Raw genomic sequence first — 20,000 nt, forward strand, 5'->3', positions numbered from 1 at the left:
ATTGTTTTGTGAGAAAATTTTGAAGTCCTGATTTAAAGGTTTGGATGGGAATAAGAGTTTTGATTTTTTTGGGCTGAGTAGAAGTTGAACATCATTTAGCCAGGATTCAATGGAAGTAAAGGCTTTTTGTGTTAGATATTGAAGATCTGGCAGACTGTTGGCAGAAGTGATTATTGTAGAATTGTCTGCGAATTGGATGAGAGTACTAACGTGGGAAGCTTTATGGAGGTTATTGAGGAAAATGTTAAATAGCGGCCCACGTATGGACCCCTGGGGAACTCCTGTTTTGTTTAGGAGATGTTCAGATTGCTTATTCTGCCATTTGATAGATTGTTTCCAGTCAGGAAGATAGCTGGAGAACAAAGCCAGTGAGTGTGGAGAGCAATTTAAGGACGTAAGTTGTAGTAGTAATTTAGGATGTGAGACTGTGTTGAAAGCCTTAGATAGATCCAATAAGATAACTGAGGTTATTAGACCAGCATGTAAGGCTTTGTTAATAGTATTGGTGAATGAAAGTAAGGCAGTGGTAGTGCTATGTGCAGGGTGGATGAAAGTAATGCAGTGGTAGTGCTATGTGCAGGGTGGAAGCTGTGTTGAGCAGGGGCAAGTCTTTTTACCCTTGTTCATTGCTTTGATAACCCTCTCAAAGATGCCTACCAGGTTAATTAGGCATGACCTTCCTTTAACAAAGCCAAATTCAGATTGGTCCAGTGTCTGTCAGTTGCCAATGTCCTTGTTTATCATTTCAATGATAAACATTTCCTAGAATTTATAAACTCAAACACCCTGGATCAACTGGTCAACACTCCCACCAGAGGTGCCAACATATTGAACCTGGTCATCACCAACACGGGTGACTGGTGTTCCACACTGGAGGTCAACCCCTTGCTGGTTAGATCTGACCATGAACAAATCACTTTGGATATCCACATTCCACCCCCACCCCTGGACAAGGAAACCACCATGAAAAACTTTTCAAAAGCAAACTTCACATTACTTAAGACAGAGGTGGAAAATTTAAAAGCCCCCATGCTAAAGGATTATGCTGTCCAAGCTGCAAAATCCTTTACTAATGCATTCTGCGGGCACCTACAAGAATGCATGGATCACGTTATCCCAAGCAAAACCAAGACTCACTCGTCCAAGAAAAGGAAACCAGTTTGGTGGACCCCTGCCATAAACAAGCTATACAACAGAAGGAGTAAACTAGTACAGAAAAGAGTAAAATACCAAGAAGGGAAGACATCCCTGATCTATATCAGCAAGAAACTACGATCCCTCATAAAAGCATCCAAGGCGAGCTTAGAAAGAAAAATTGCCAAGGACTTCAAAGATAACCACAAGGCATTATTTAGCTATGTCAATAACCTAAATAGCAATGCTGAGACCTGCGCGGAGTTAGTGCAGAATGGCACAAAATACACTGAACTGACTGATATCGCCAACATCCTGGCAGAAGAATGTAGAGCCCCTGAAATCACTGACACTCAGGTTAAAACAGCCCTCTCCAAAGCAAAAAACACAGCATCAATGGGACCTGATGATGTCCCAGGCTGCGTCCTACATGAGCTCAAAGATGAACTAACCCCTCACCTAAACACACTGTTCAAACTCAACCTCTCCACAGGCTATGTACCCATAGAGTGGCTCACAGCAACTGTTATTCTGCTCCACAAAGGTGGAGTCACAACAGACCCCCATGAACTATCGCCCTATAAGCCTGACTAGCTTGGTCTGCAAGGCTATGGAGTGTATCATTATGGAACTCATTAACAGAGACATTGGGAACCTCCAAACACTAGACACTACCCAGTTCAGCTTTGTTAAGGGCAAATCATGCCTCCTAAACTTGGTGGACTTCTTTGAGACAGTTAACAAGGCTATACACAAGGGAAAGGTGGTACACACAGCCTACCTTGACCTCACAAAGGCCTTCAACACCATTCTCCATTCTGGTATTATAGACAAGCTCACCAGCCTGAACATAAACCTGTACATCACAGGATGGGTTTTCATCTGGCTCACGGACAGAACCCAAATGGTGAGAGTTGCAGGAGCTAGGTCCAACTCTAAACCGGTTACAAGTGACATTCCCCAGGGCTCAGTCCTAGGATCCCTCCTGTTTGGCATGTACTTCTCAGAGGTACAGGAGGACTGTGGCTGAACAAGTTCACAGATGACTGCAAACTAGGGGGTATAATTGACTCTCCAGCTGACACAGACATCCTCCAAAAGGGTCTCATTGAGACGGATACCTGCTGTCAAAATCATGGCCTCAAGCTAAATGCCAAAAAGTGCATAGTCATCCCCTTTGGAAAAAACAAAGTACCCACAAACTACCACATAGGTGGTAGTCCCCTAAATACGGAAGACGTAATAAGGGATCTGAGGACCCAAGTAGATAGTAATCTCTCCTTTGATAATCACATTGCCAAAGTGGTTAGAAAATCCTTCTATGTGGCCCACCTAATCACAAAAGGGTTCGCATCCAGATCAAAAGAGGTTATTGTGCCCCTCTACTCATCACTCATCAGACCCATCATAGAATACAATGCTCCATTTGGGATGTACCTTACAAGACACCTGCAACAGCTGGAAAGACCACAGAAGTATCTCACCAAGAGGATCACTGGCCTCAAACAGATGCCCTCTGCAGCTCGACTGAAGAAACTCCAGCTGTACTCGGTTGCATACTGCCTACTCAGCAGTGATCTCTGCCTGACATATGAGGCCATGTCCAACCCAGAACTGATAGACATGCACCACCTAAAGAAAACCATATCCCCTCAAGCCACATGCTCTAGGGATCTAAACCTCACCGCAACAATAAATAGGATGTGCTAGAGGGATAGATTCCTGTCCCGGAACTTCCCATGCTTTCGAACAAGATTCCAATCTACATTAGGCAGAGCTGCTCGCTAACACTCTTCAAGAGAAACCTTGATGAGTGGATGGGAAACAGAAAGTTTACCCCGGGGATTACTTCAGTGGCTGTGCTGGACAGAGGCACAGGGAACTAATCTAAGGGGGCGGTGAAAGCCAACACATTCTGGCTAGGCTTATAGATGCCTTCGGGCAGATAGCCTAGTACCTTCCTATGACCCTATGAACCATGGCTTTTCATATTAGGCTTGTTAGACTCAGAAACTTAGCAGATTCACCCAGTGCTTCCCCCTAAAAAAACACTTTACTGTAATAAGCCAATAGGTGATCTGCTTATTATATTTAGATCTATGACCCCCACCTCCCTAGGAAAAAAGTTCATTTCTTTTACTGGCACAATAACCAGGTGGGCATAAGCCATTGTGGTCCTGTTTTTGTGCCCTGCCCCAAATCCTTCCTCAACATTTATTTTATCTATTTTTATTTTATTTTACATTTTTTAACTGTGATGGTTGGACTGGACACAGGTCCATTTTCAGCGGAGGCCCAGGGAGAAAAGCTCCACAGTAAGTAACATTTTACACAGTATGTTAAAATACAGTATACAGAGAATTTTCAAACAATATGTTAAAATACAGTATACAGCAGAAGACATGACAAGACGTATATATACAGGAAAAAATAGTTACACAAGGTTAATAACAGAGTAAGTATACAATTCAATCAGCATTAGGAGAAGACCTAGACTGTAATATATATTACAGTAGGTATATTAGGAAGTGAGGTATATAAGTGGAATAATTTGAGGACTTGTGTAATACATGGGCATAGCCACTTATTTTAAGTGTGTTCTAAGTGAGGTTTTAAAGTGAGAAGAGGTAGGGGCAGAAATCAGAGCAGGGGGGAGATTATTCCAGGATCTAGCTATGGAGCTGGGAGAACAGTGCTTTTCTGCAGTATTGTTAGCCCTAGCGATACAGAGGAGGGGTTTGTCAGAAGATTAGAGAGGATGATTTGTAATTATAGTGGGTGAGAAGTTGGCCTAGTGCAGTGTTTTTTCTGGATGTGTTACCACATTGTAGACAATGACTAATTGGTGATAGGTTAGTGGCTGGGGAATTTCTAGCCATTGCAGTTCCCTTAGTCTGGCAATGGTGGGTTCTAAAGGTGGAATTGTTTGCAAACTTGGTGATTTTATTATAACATGATTCTAGTCTGGCAAGGTCAAGTTTTCTAAGCTGGGTAAGAATTGGGGCAGCATACATTAGGGTAGACAAGAGGTGAATTTGAGCTAGGGTAATCTGTGCTTGTTTCGGGAGGGATTTCTTGTGCCTATATAGTATTCCCATTTTTCTATGGACTTTTTTGATAGTTTGTGAAATGTGGATTTCGAAGTGTAGATTTTTATCAATTTCAAAGCCTAGGAGTTTGGTATGGTCAGAGGGAGAGATAATAGTGCAGTATTTGGAGGAGATAGTGAAGGATAAAGGGGTGGAAATGGTTTTGTTGGCGGTGAAAAGTAGTAATTTGGTTTTATTAGGGTTTAGGATAAGTTGGATCTGAGTGATCCAACTTTCCACAGAGCTAATGGATTCCTGGGTGAGTTGTTGTAGGGTGGGAAGTGATGGAGCTGAGCAGATAAGAGTTGAATCGTCAGCGTATTGTATAAGTGAGGCATGCTGTATGGTGGTATGGAGACTATTGGTAAATATGGAGAAAAGAAGTGGACCTAATATGGAGCCTTGTGGTATACCTATGGTAGTTGGGAGTAAGGGGTTAGTACACTTTGCCATTGGACAGTTTGTTGCCTGTTTGACATATAGCTTTTAGACCAGGCTATAGTGGAAGGGGCAAAGTCTATAATTTCTTATAGACTGTAGCAAACTGTTTGCTACAAATGTAACAGACAATTGCTACAGTGTATACAGTGCCTGCACAGAGGGCTACATGCTCATGCTTTAGTTAAAAAAAATATATCCCACAAATGTAACAAACAGTTGCTAAAGTGTATACACTGCCTGCACAGAGGGCTACATGCTCATGCTTTAGTTAAAAAAATATCCCACAAATGTAGCAAACAGTTGCTATAGTTCATACCCTGCCTGAATGGAACACTAAGGTTTTAGTTAAAACAAAAAAGTTTTTTAGCAGTTACTACACTTTAGAACACACACAGAGCAAAGGTTTGACTGCAAATGCAATATCAGCTTTTTAAAGCTAGTATTGCATTAATAATAGTTCAGGATTAGCTATCCATGCCGCACAACACTTTGCATGCAGGGTAGTTGCCCCTCTCCCCTGCCATAGCTAGACTACTGGTGAGACTGATGGGTCTGTAGTTTCCTGGGTTGGTAGATGGTCCACCTTGTGGAGGGTCATAACTGTTGCATTCCTCCATTCACTTGGAACATAGTGTGTTTTAGTGCTGAAGATGAGGAGGGACTCAAATGGGCCTGATAGGTCACGTTTTAAACTGTTTGGGAGGCAAACAGGGATGTTTCCAGGACCCACAGAGTATGTGTGTGTGTCTGTCTGTGTGTATTTAAAATGTATGTGTATATTTACTCATCACAGTAACTCATTAACACATCTGTGCCATGGAATGCCATACCTGTAACAGTCTATAGAGATCCTTACATTCTAGGACATTTTCTGAAAAACCATTAAAAATCTTAAGATTAACAAATGCAAATATTTTGTGAGCAGTAAAAGCTATTAAAAGGTACAAGCAGTAAGATGTCGTCTTTACTCTGACAATAATTTGTTTGCAGTCTTTGCATCAGTACTATAATGTATTAGAGTACGCACAAACCCAGAGCTGTATTTTCCTGTAAAGTTTCACAAACAAATTGTCACATCCTGGAAACTGTATGACCTAGGGTTATACTGTCAGAACACACATTAGTCAGATGTGAGCTTTCACATGATGGCCCAAACATTCCTCTCCGAGCACATTATTTATCAAGATAATTATAGAAATATGAAAAATTATACCTAATTGTAAAATTAAAAATATAAATAGCACTGAACATTTCTCAGGATGTGCAACTTACAGTACAAATATCAGTGAAGGTTTTCTTCATTGTATATGGTTTCACCTGATATCTTGCAATAGTTTGTAAGTTGCTTGGTTTTGGACATATTACGTCTGTAAATATTACATATCGTTATAATTACTACTGAACTACCTGGCGTATGTCCACTATAGTGTAGTATTAGTGGAGAGTAACAATATTTTCTTTCACTATTGCATTTCATATCGTGCCTCTCAGTCGCATGTAACTCTCAGTTATGAAAATATTAAGAACTAGAATAACAAATAATACCATGCGCTGGGTCAAACGGCTGATAAACGAACAATTCTTACTTCTCACTGTCCAGAAAGCAAATCAGATAGAATACGTTGTCCAAAGTACAATATTGCATCCAAAGAACACAGCAACGAAATCTGCAGTTAAAAGTTAAAATCAGGCAGTTTATTGTTAAAAATGTAAGCGCTTTCACCCGAAGGCTTCCTCAGACATTTTAATTGCACATACACCATTAAAAATTTATATACCTAGGTAATTCAACCTATTGGTTAAAAGTAGTCATGTGTGAAAAGACCAAATAATGACTCATGTTAAAACAATACTCAAACAACTTAGAAGCGCTGTTACTTATAACAACAACAACACACGTTAAATAAAAGATGAACACAATACATAAAATGCATCTGGATCTCTGAAAAAGCTCTATACAGATACATATATAATTAAATAAATTCATACAAAATATAATTATAATCTGATGAGTTTCTAAGAAGTCATATAAAGGCTGTCACTTGGGTCTATGACACCTCTTTTTCCTCAAAAATGGTGCTATATGCACCCTTTCATTAAGACCAGGGTATTTATCTGCCCTGCACCTAATAATCCATCTCATCTCCCTTTCTAAAGTATGATTTATGAGGTCCCCTCCTCTAACATTGGTAAAAACTTCCTGAATGTCGCATGAAGTGAATGTGTGTTGGGAGCCTGAGGATTTAACATGTCGAGCTAGTGCATTGGTGTCATTGCCTGTCCTTATCTGGTAAAGATGTTCCCTAATCCTCTCTTTGAATGCCCTATTGGTTTTGCCTATGTAAAAGGAAGTACAGGCAGAGCACCTAGCCAAATAAATCACATTATAGCTCATACAATTGGTGTTAGTATTAAATTTAAACTGAAACTGAGTAATGGGATGTACAAAAGAAATCCTTGTATCAATATAATCACACTGATTACAGTGTCCACATGGTCTCGTATTATAACAAGGTTCAATGCTCCTGCCCATCTCAAAGCTTAAACTCTTGTGGCATAACATACTTCTAATGTTAGGTTTATTCTTGTAGGCCACCAAAGGTTTAGGACCTGCTATGTCTCTAACCATTGGATCCAGGGTCAAAATTTCCCAACGTTTCTCTAAAAAAACCCCTGATAGCCGCAGCATCTTGGGTGTAGTATAATGGTGCTCTAAGGGGTTGAACAGAAGCCATTAGATTAATGGATACAGTTCCTCCCTCATTGGAACTATCAGAAAAATATGGTCTAGTTTGACTAGATCTAAGGTTATTGACTTCTAACTCCATTCTGTTAAAAATACTCCCATTGTATCCTCTGTTAATAAACATATCTCTCATCCTGTTAACCTCTTCTTTATAACCCGTTTCACTCGGATTCAACCTAGCTGCCCTCATGATCTGCCCCTTCATGACGTTGTTAAACACATAGGTAGGGTGCATGCTCTGCCTATGCAACAAAGCATACTGTTTACTATCTTTTAGGATGTGTGGGTTACTGTCAACCAATGGTCATGTAAAATACTCAACATAAATGGACATCGGTTCAGTGAGCCACCCTTGGCCTGAGACAATAGGTCTCATAGGAGGATTGCTCAATGATTTATGTACTTTTGGAAGGCCCTGTACAATGGGTATCCGTGGGTTATTAACTTTCAGATACTGATATAACTCATTAGATATGTCTTCACTTAATAACAAATCATCTAACATGTCAAATACTTTAAACACTTTATCGGTGACAACTTCCATGTTGATCTCACTATAAAAAGAACTTTCACTTAATAGTTCTTTCATACTATCAGTGTAGTCTATTAATTCCATCAAAACAATGGGTCCTCCTTTGTCAGCAGGCCTAATGACAATGTTGGGATCTGTTTTCAAAGTATTTAAAGCCTGCCTCTGATTAAAATTCAAATTTTGTCTATATCTAGACACCTTTTTACTGCCAAAATATTCATGAATATAATTTTCGACTAATCTGGAATAAGTGTCCAATAACGGATGTAGCTGGGGTATATACACACTGTTCGGTCGAAACTTAACTTCATGTACATTAGTGTTGCATGTTCTAAAGTCTAATTTTAACTGTATATTCCTTAAAAAAAATTTCAAATCTATGATAGAGTCAACCAAATCCCCATGGCTAGTGGGAATAAAACTTAGACCTTTATTCAACACCTCATGCTCATATGTACTCAAAACCCTCTTAGTTAAATTGACCACTAACGAACTGCGGTCCTCTCCCACATTTTCTTCAAAGTGGGTCCTACTACTTCGTTCCCTGATCCTTTCCTCTTGTGGCGTCCCCTGCTCATGGACCTCTCTCTCCCCATGCGCTGAGTATGTGCTATGGGAAAAGGATTAAACACTGTATCACTGAACCGATGTCCATTTATGTTGAGTATTTTACACGACCATTGGTTGACAGTAACCCACACATCCTAAAAGATAGTAAACAGTTTTTGTTGGAACTCTATGATTATATGAAAGATGTGGACCCCCAACATGAGTTTTTACTGGTCACTCTAGACGTGGTGAGTTTATTCACTATTATACCTAATGACATGGGTGTTACATTTTTTCAACGTTACTTACACTCTAAATCATTATACACAGGCAAAACGATAGATCTGTTAAGCCTATTTTTGGAGACTATACTGACCAACAATGTCTTCATGTTTGATGAAATGATTTATTTACAAAATGATGGCGTAGCTATGGGCACTTCTTGTGCCAATAGCTACGCCAACATTGTTATGGCATGTTGGGAAGAGCAGTACCTTTTTGGTAATTGTTTTTTCAGGAAATATGCAGGCTTCTACAAGAGGTTTGTGGACGACCTCTTTTTTATTTGGTTTGGGACTACTGATGAGTTGTTGTTATTTTTTCATGATATCAATCACTCCACTGATTTCCTTAAGTTTACGGTAAACCATTCCAGGGACATGATTTCCTTTTTGGATGTCCTTTTGAATAGACTTCCTAATGGACTACTGAATACTTCTATACATCGTAAACCCTGTTATAGGAATGCTTTGTTGCATAGGCAGAGCATGCACCCTACCTATGTGTTTAACAACGTCATGAAGGGGCAGATCATGAGGGCAGCTAGGTTGAATCCGAGTGAAACGGGTTATAAAGAAGAGGTTAACAGGATGAGAGATATGTTTATTAACAGAGGATACAATGGGAGTATTTTTAACAGAATGGAGTTAGAAGTCAATAACCTTAGATCTAGTCAAACTAGACCATATTTTTCTGATAGTTCCAATGAGGGAGGAACTGTATCCATTAATCTAATGGCTTCTGTTCAACCCCTTAGAGCACCATTATACTACACCCAAGATGCTGCGGCTATCAGGGTTTTTTTTAGAGAAACGTTGGGAAATTTTGACCCTGGATCCAATGGTTAGAGACGTAGCAGGTCCTAAACCTTTGGTGGCCTACAAGAATAAACCCAACATTAGAAGTATGTTATGCCACAAGAGTTTAAGCTTTGAGATGGGCAGGAGCATTGAACCTTGTTATAATACGAGACCATGTGGACACTGTAATCAGTGTGATTATATTGATACAAGGATTTCTTTTGTACATCCCATTACTCAGTTTCAGTTTAAATTTAATACTAACACCAATTGTATGAGCTATAATGTGATTTATTTGGCTAGGTGCTCTGCCTGTACTTCCTTTTACATAGGTAAAACCAATAGGGCATTCAAAGAGAGGATTAGGGAACATCTTTACCAGATAAGGACAAGCAATGACACCAATGCACTAGCTCGACATGTTAAATCCTCAGGCTCCCAACACACATTCACTTCATGCGTCATTCAGGAAGTTTTTACCAATGTTAGAGGAGGGGACCTCATAAATCATACTTTAGAAAGGGAGATGAGATGGATTATTAGGTGCAGGGCAGATAAATACCCTGGTCTTAATGAAAGGGTGCATATAGCACAATTTTTGAGGAAAAAGAGGTGGCATAGACCCAAGTGACAGCCTTTATATGACTTCTTAGAATCTCATCAGATTATAATTATATTTTGTATTAATTTATTTAATTATATATGTATCTGTATAGAGCTTTTTCAGAGATCCAGATGCATTTTATGTATTGTGTTCATCTTTTATTTAACGTGTGTTGTTGTTGTTATAAGTAACAGCGCTTCTAAGTTGTTTGAGTATTGTTTTAACATGAGTCATTATTTGGTCTTTTCACACATGACTACTTTTAACCAATAGGTTGAATTACCTAGGTATATACATTTTTAATGGTGTATGTGCAATTAAAATGTCTGAGGAAGCCTTCGGGTGAAAGCGCTTACGTTTTTAACAATAAACAGCCTGATTTTAACTTTTAACTGCAGATTTCGTTGCTGTGTTCTTTGGATGCAATATTGTATTTTGGACAACGTATTCTATTTGATTTGCTTTCTGGACAGTGAGAAGTAAGAATTGTTCGTCTATCAGCCATTTGACCCAGCGCATGGTATTATTTGTTATTTTAGTTGTTTCAACCATCGCTATAGCTGGGTCTCAGCTCCGTTGTCTTGGTGTGTGCTTTTTTTCGTTTAAGAACTAGCATGTAGCTAATTAGGCATAGGCTGTGCTACCAGAATATCGCATTGGTATGTGGTATAACCAAAAAGACAGCCCACAGTATTGATTCTAATGACCATGTAAAATTACTGCAGGGGACCTGTCTCTGAATCAGAAAGGGGGTGTGCCAGTAGTTTTCCACCCATGTAAGAGCATACCACTGACAAAAATTCTTTCTGAATCCCAACCTAAGTCACATAATGTAACATTGTTACTGCATTGCATAACAATGCATAAGTGCTCCGAGCCTAAGTGACATAATATAGCATTGTTACAGCATTGCATAACAATGCATAAATACTCTGAGCCTAAGTGAGATAATATAGCATTATTACATTTTATAACAATGCATAATTACTCCCAGCCTGACATAATATAGCATTATTACAATATTTTATAACAATGCATAAGTACTCCCAGCCTAAGTGACATAATATAGCATTGTTACAGTATTGAATAACAATGCATAAGTACTCCCAGCCTAAGTGACATAATATAGCATTATTACAGCATTGTATAACAATGCATAAGTACTCTCAGTTTAAATTACATAATGTAGCATCATTACAGAATTGCATAACAATGCATAAGTACAGCAAACAGCACATGCTGAAGTCAGACAAAGTAAACATTCTTCAACTGACCCTAACATGCCATACCTAGTGTACTTTTGCAAGTCTAAGAGGGTGCATAAACTCCTAAATAAATCTCTTTTGCAAAATAAATAGAACATGTTAGAGGATAGATATGTAACACAAAGAATTCCACTTCTTTGGAGTTGCTTTCTTCTTCACATAAAGAATTTTGCTTACACTGTTCCAGTGTAATCTGAATGAATGGAAACGTGACCACAAATTTACCTTGATTTAATACACTTGTCCCTCGTGAATATAGGCTCCAAATGTTCTACTCATCGCTGTGTTATTTGTAACTTAAAATATAGGGATTAAAAATTAAATGGGAATGTTTGGCTAGGCTTCTAAGTATCCTAACCAATCAATACATTTGTAAGTACCTATGAACCTATTAGGTTGTGATCAACAGGTGATCACTGAATGGAACAGTAAAAGTTTGCACAGTATAAAGAAATAGTTGAGATTGTGTAAAAGCAGCTGCAAAGAAAGAAAAGATGTGCACAGAATCAAAAACTTAATATCATACTAAAAAGTACCAAAATTGCTTTCAGACATTGGTTTAAACATTATTTTGGGGGGAATTGTGGTATGCTGAAAAATTTAAAACTTATTAAATACACACTGAGAAAGGAACTCAACATTACCATTTTGATGATAAGAGTTTTATGAATTGACCAGAAGAGTAAATGCAAACCTTGAAGTAAAAAAGGAAATAAAGGTTAGAAGCATGTGTCACTGTTATCTCATATATACTGACATAAAGGGGCATGCACACACACACACACACACACACACACACACACACACACACACACACACACACACACACACACACACACACACACACACACACACACACACACACACACACACACACACACACACACACACACACACACACACACACACACACACACACACACACACACACACACACACACACACACACACACACACACACACACACACACACACACACACACAGACACACACACACACACACACAGACACACACACACACACACACACACACACACACACACACACACACACACACACACACACACACACACACACACACACACACACACACACACACACAGACACACACACACACACACACACACACACACACACACACACACACACACACACACACACACACACACACACACACACACACACACACACACACACACACACACAGACACACAGACACACAAGCACACACAGACACACACACACACACACACACACACACACACACACACACACACACACACACACACACACATGCACACACACACACACACACACACATGCACACACACACACACACACACACACACACACACACACACACACACACACACACACACACACACACACACACACACACACACACACACACACACACATGCACACATGCACACACACATCTATAAAATATCAAAGTGAAAAAATGATACAAAACAACAAATAGCTGAGTACACATCAGCAAAATAATACACTTCGTAAAAATAACATGTTCTCAGTAGCTAAAATATAGTCATGATGTTTGTTTCCACACAAAATGTGTGAGTGCTTTAGTCCTTTTAGTTTATATATGCACATCCAGACACAAAAACTAATAATTTTATGTGGGAAAAGCAGACAACACAAGAAAAGTAATTTGGGGAAAAATTGCAAAGTCAGTAGATGGGCTGTGTAGGAGACGCATCCAGTAGCATGCTTAACTGACAGCCATATTTCACAGTGCAAGTTCAGAACAGATTGTTAAGATTGGTCAGCCTACGTATCAGTCCGTTTTTATTTTTCTCCAGGGACTTCTCAGGTGATTAGGTTAATGGCTTGTTTAACTTGTTTCATGGAATTTATGGATCTCCTTTAGCAGAGGTTCATTGTTGCAGTTTCATATCACTATATCCTGTCTCATGTGACAGTAATCCCTGAGGACGATCTAATAAATGGGAAGAGGTGTATTTTCAGTACACAATGGTTAGCAGTCAATTTTTATTCCTTATGGATTAATACCCGTAATGATTAACATTCCCTGCACCATAATCACTTAAGTCTGATTTATTAGACATTTTAGTAGCAGCTATATGTCTTAGAATTTATAGCACTGTCAACCAAGGCTGATTTGTGCATCTCTGCTCTTGCTATTTAAAAAAGTCTATTTTAAAAGTAGATTACATACTTCCATTACTTGCATTTGGGTCAGTAGACATAATTCAAATATGCCCCAAACATCAAGGGTGTTTAGATAAATAATGTAAGAAATTCAGCCACCTTTTTTTTTGTTTTGTCACAAAATCAGTGTAATGACAGCTGAATATAGCTTTTTCAGATTTATTTTAGATTTTATTGCTTTTTTTACCTGTCTGTGAATCCAGTAACCCCACTAGGCACAGACGTGTGTTTTCAGGGGTAACCAGGGCACCCTATTTCATTCATGCACACTACCTTACAGACATTACAGTGATTAATAAATATGAAAAGACATCATCCTGCAGCAAATATCAGAGTAATGCTTTAGACATAAACATATAAAATAGTGTATATTACCAGCTGATGATTTGCTAAGGCCTGTAGGAGGCAGAACTGCGACAGGTTATGGCCATGGAGGTAGGGATGGGACCATCTGCAGAAAAAATAAATGGGATCTGAGGACAGTTAATGACTGCCTGCATTTAGCCACCTGTAACCAGGGCCTAATTCCAGTTTGTTTTTCCTTTTTCCATATTAGTTTCACATGTTTAACCCATTCACTTTTGAACCTCCTGTAGTTGTATTCATCCTGTCAGCTGTTTTGCAAAATTGCAATAGAAACAGGGCCGCATTAATGAAAACAAATACTTAGATATGTTCTGAAATATTAGTTACTGAAAATGTTAAACTGTTTACATAATAAAGGAATATATGATATCTATTAATTAGAGCAGCACAGTGGTGCAGTGGTTAATGCTGTCGCCTCACAGCAAGAGGTTCTCTGGTTCGATTCTTGCTGGGGTGCCTTCTGTGTGGAGTTTGCATGTTCTCCCTGCGTTCGCGTGGGTATCCTCCAGGTACTCCGGTTTCCTCCCACATTCTAAAGACATGCTTCTGGAGTGTTTCTCCCTGGGCCTCAGCTGAAAACAGGATCTGTGGAACCTAGTCGGACTTTCCCTGTCAACAAATGTTAAATAAAAAAAAATAAATAAAAATATCAGTAAAACTGTTAAATAACATTGAAGACTGGAATATGAAAAGAGTATATTTAAGAGAAGCAAAAGGAGTGAAAATCAATATTTGTTACTAAATATCATACTAAGTAGGTATATGACTCAATTTGATTTGTAAGTAGTTTGCAATTCACTTTCTTCTAACTGGTAACATTTTATGAATGGTATGTATACATCTGGGATGGACAAAAATTCCATTCAACCCCTTAAGAGTAAATGAAAACTTCTGTTCTTCATACAGAACTGTTTACTTTGTAATTTATAGTAGGTTTATAACTAGAGCACAGTATGGTATGTGATACGGTCATGTAATGTAGACATTAGTGCGAACTTCCTTTTCTTTAATGCACATCTGATACTCTATACCTGTCAAAGTTGTTATTGTTCTCTAGGTCTCATTGTTTTAATATTGTCAGCAATTTCATTTTTCACTGCATTGTGAAGAGTTCCCATCACATTGGGTACTAGCACGTGATCTCATCTCAGAGTTTAACCTCTTCCGCTTCATGGCAGTTCCTTTTTACTCATAGCACATTTTTTGGAGATTTTTTTTTGTTTCTCTTGTGACTTTTTAACTCTTTGAGTTTTATATTATATTATTATTATAATATTATTTTCATCCTTTGTGTCTTGCCATTTAGACACTGTAGTGTTTTTTTGTCCACAGGAATGCTTTTGGTGTTCAATCTTCTGGAGCTGTGCTCTGTACAATTGGAGTGGCACTTTTAGAGGACTATAAATGATGGCACTCTGTCCTAGTGATAACCCCACCAGCTTTCTTACCTTGTTACACTTACTAGACACCTTCTTAACACCTGATGCTTCTTTCCTTACATTTTATTCACACTTCGTAAGGCACACATTTGTTGTGTGGTCTTGCTCATGGTGCCTGTATCCTCAGATTATTTTCTTGTAAGTGGCACTCCTATGATCATGACTTTAGCATTACAGCATGTACCTTAAATCTTTCTGTCACCACTGTCTCAGCATGTACAGATTATTCACAGGCAGAATTTGGAAATTAGCTGTTGTGCCATAATGGTATATATTCTATCTCTACCTGCGTATACCCTCATCTTAAGGAATGCAGGTAGATAATATGTAGTGTGTCTCAACCAGAAGGTAGACCCTTCTTTCTACTTATCCTTTGTTGACCACATTAGTCATACTAGGCTAGTGCCTGTTTTCAGTGGACAACCATAGTGGTATTTATACTACTTAAATGAGTGTATGTGTACTCTTACTTAAACATGGAACTTGCAAACTTACAACCCAATTTATGTTGTGTTTTGCCTTTTATCAGTTTTCTTGCCTTTATTGACAGTGCATTATGTTTGCAAACTGAAGTTGTTATTGCAAAAGGAAACAGAATTCACTCTGTCCCTTTAAAGAAAACTTTGTCAGAGACGCATTTGTTAAAACAAAATACAGATTATCATTATTAAAATAAATCGCAGATGACCAGAGGACATTTTGTCAAACTGTTAATTTCACTATGAAGTCCACAAAACACTACCGAGCAACATAGCTGCTATGGTTGCTGCATAGTGGGTTATCTGTGTTGACTAGTGCTACAGTGTTTACACTTTTACAATGGTATTGCGCTTTGGGGCTTTGCTAACTCAGTTGTTGTTTGTCTTTTTGGCTTTTCCCGGTTAGGGGTTGCCACAGCGGAACTCTGGTCCACTAATGATCGACAGTAGATTTTTATGGTGCCGAGTTGCCAGCCCGACGCCTAACCTTCAGTGAAGGCACGCTCATTCACGCATGTCTTTTGGAGGCCCTCGACCATGGGGAGGACATGCAGACTCCACACAGAAGGCACTCCAGCTGAGAATCAAACAGGAGAACCTCTTGCTGTGAGGCAACAACGCTACTGCTCACTACCACGGCAAAACTCAGTGGTCATATAAATTTGTACTCTATGGAAAAGCTGTTTTTTTTTAGTTAAAATTAATTTTTCTTTTTACTTTAAGATTGTTTCATCTTAGACTTACTATATTTATAGCTCAGGGGTATAGCAAAGCCCCTCCCACCACACATCTGACAATGAGTACAGGAAGCTGCAGTCCCCAGCAAAAACTTTTGAAAATTTATTAGCCATGTTTCTTTAGATGTACTGTATCACCAGTCCTCGGACTTGCCAGTTGTGTTGTCTGACACCTTGTTTCAAATTTCTTAAGTTTTTGACAAGACAAGGCAGGATTAATCACTGGTATTCTGTTGGCACACACTGGCATTGCATACATAGAAGGGAATGAAGATCTCTAAGAAAGTTAATGTGCTGTCAGCATTCTCTAGATTCCATTTGCACAACTTTGATGTTTTTCTGGGTTAGTCATCTCTTGCTAGGTGAATAGAAGTAAAGTTATTGCCTGATTACCAGCAACTAAATTATTTTCATTACTGACTATTGTAATTGTTTAGAAATAGGTAGCATCTGAAAATGGACCCTTGTGGACTAGTTGCCTACCCAAGCAATAAATAAAATAACAAAACAGTAGAGGTAATTACTACTAAACTTAAAATGATGCCGTTGCCTTGACCACACATAGTCTTAGTCTGTCCTACTGTATAACCTGTTGCATCTCCTAACTTTCTTTCTCTGTTAGTAACTTCTGTTTAAAATAACCTCCTAAACCCTCACCTCTGCTACTATAGCCCCCTCCTTTCTCTCCCCCTCCCATTCTCCACACTATTTATCTCCCCCCACTTCCTATCAATGTCTATACATTGTCCTTCTTTTGAACAACGATTACCTTTTTGTTTTTACTCTCATATGTACTACATTTTGACCACTGCTATCAGTGCAACTCTTAATGTTCATAATTCTTTTATTTTGTTTTTCTCTTTACAATTAATTTTGTATTTGCATTGTTTTTAATAGTTTTTGTCTTGAATGTTTACCTTTGCTTATGTTTGCTGAGGCTGTTTCCCCTTGGGTCTCCACTGAAAATGGATTGCTTGCTATCAATGCAATGCAAATAGCTAATAACCTTTTCTTTTTACAATTATTTTTATTGTGGTTGTTATTTAATATTTAATATTTGCATATTGTCACTCTATCTTTACTTATGTTTGCTGGGGCTTTTCCCCTCAGATCTCCACTGAAAAAGGGAATAACCCAGTTAACAAAAGTAAAATAAATAAGTAATAAAAATAAAATAATTAGGTCATTAATATCTGCCACTGTTTTCCTTTATAATGAAGAATGAATATGTGCTCCTGTCCCTTCCCATCCATGGCACTATGCAGGTGGCTTTGTCTTACCAGTGTCCTGTCGTCCCTGCAGCGGACTTTCCTACAGCAGTAGTTTCTTCCCTTGTTGTGGGAGATGTCTTTCCACCCTGCTGTGCATCTCAAATAACTGTTTCCCAGCATCCTTCCTGCTCTGCATATTGTACACCTTAATAAAGAACCACCTTTACTGGCACAAGCTATGAACTATTAAGAGTTTTAGAGTTGCACACCTGTTACCCTGACAAACACAAAGACCACTGTTTTCCAAATTCTTTTTTGACACTTTGGGTGGGGTAAGAGCCTAATTGCATTTACCAATGAGCAGCCTGCTTTCACAGGTGTTCAGGAGCAACAATGTATCCAATGAAGTACTCCCCAAGGATCGCTCATTCTGCTGAAACCTTACTTTTGATCCTTTTTGTATATTAGTAATCACCATGTTGTTTTTATATAGATGTTTAGCTTATTTATTTTTTATGGATTCACAATTATTGGACAGTGCAGCAGATGTAGTTAAATGAAGTTTAATGCAACAGTGAAAAAAATGACAAGACATGGTCCACGCCAGTCGTTCCTCTGGTTGGTACGGTGATATGACACCTGTACTCCTCTTATTTGGAGGTGCACAACCTCATGTCCCCCCATTTAAAATGAGCTCGTTTTGACTGTACTTGCAGCAAAGTTGTAATGAAATTTTGAAGATGCAAGTGACTTTAAGTTTTATGAAATGTACTATATTGTGTATATTGCAGTTAAGCCAATCAAAATGGCTAATTTAAAATCCTTTCTTTGTTGTCTAGTTGTCTTAACACTTCCCAAAACTGTATTACAGGAGCGTGGCATATATGTGACATCTTATACAATTGGTAGATCCTCCTGGATCCTGGATTCACTCCCATGCATTCAGCACATCGGCAATGAGCGTTCTTCAGCACTCATTGTTTCCATAGCACGTACAGGTTTTATCAGGATTGGGTTGCTTGCCTGAGGCTCAACCCTCCACAGAGGGTGCTCCACACACTCGCATGCACAAACTCACATCTAGGGCCAATTTAGAGTGTCCAGTCTGCCTACTGCATGTCTTTGGAATGTGGGAGGAAACCAGAGCATCCGGAAGAAACCAACACGAATGCAGGGAGGACATGCAGACTCCACACAGAAGGCATCCCAGACAAGAATTGAACTGAAGAACCTCTTGCTGTGAGGTGACAACACTAATTGCTATACCACTACACCATCCACATTTGGTAGATAGATGAAATAAACTTTCCATGTCCTTGACAGGCTGCTCCTCATAGGTAGTTACTAGTCTTGCAGTCCAGAGAGTCATTAAGGAGCCTAGCCCAAATTTATGGTTGTCTCAAATCATTGCCTTGTTAAATGTCTTGCTCAAGGTCACACAGTGGGCAAATAAGAGCAGAGAGAATCAAACCCTGTACCACAGGAACTACAGCTCATGGCCTTAACTCTCTGCACCAACTATCAGATAGGAAAATAGCACTGAACAGATTTGAACCCAAATCGTAGTAACTCGTATTGCTTGAACAAGTCATAGAATCATTCCTACTGTCTCTATTCCCCCCAGCATGTTAATTAACCCCCATCTCTTACCAGTCCTTAACCTACCCATGTACTAGATAACCAGCATGCCGATCATTTCTTCAGCATGATCAACCTGCTCCCTGTACAAGATGTACAAGACTGAATTTTCTGGACTTTGTCACTTAAGAATTGCATTCAGTCTGTCATGAGTTAGCACACTGTTTCAGTCTCTCTCTGTATTTAATTGCATTTCTATATCTCAAAAATGGCATCCATTTCCACTTATTTAGGAGGAAGTTCCCATCTCTAGCAATTTTCACATTTTCATACTTGCCAAGAGTCAGACTTCCAGCAACTGGAGAAGAGTATGTAATATCTGTGACAAAAGTATTAAACCTTGAAATGGTGGCAAAGAGGAAAATGCGACTTGTAAACAGAATAATACTTCATATCTTCGACTTTGTTCCTTTTGTATGTAATGAAACAATATATTAAATAACAGCAACTGCTTTTTGGAAATAAAACAAATATTATTGCATAATGTATGAAAGAATA

At 38.8% G+C, this 20,000-nt stretch overlaps 1 protein-coding gene across 2 annotated transcripts in view; it reads left to right on the forward strand.

Annotated features, from left to right (window-relative positions):
• DVL1 (dishevelled segment polarity protein 1) overlaps positions 1-20,000 on the forward strand; it is a 2,262,785-nt gene that overhangs the window by 935,209 nt on the left and 1,307,576 nt on the right. The gene's annotated exons all lie outside the window — the stretch shown is intronic.

The sequence above is a fragment of the Protopterus annectens genome, chromosome 2.part1 (assembly GCF_019279795.1).
Source record: "Protopterus annectens isolate FY-2018-M chromosome 2.part1, PAN1.0, whole genome shotgun sequence".
Taxonomy (NCBI): Eukaryota; Metazoa; Chordata; order Ceratodontiformes; family Protopteridae; genus Protopterus; species Protopterus annectens.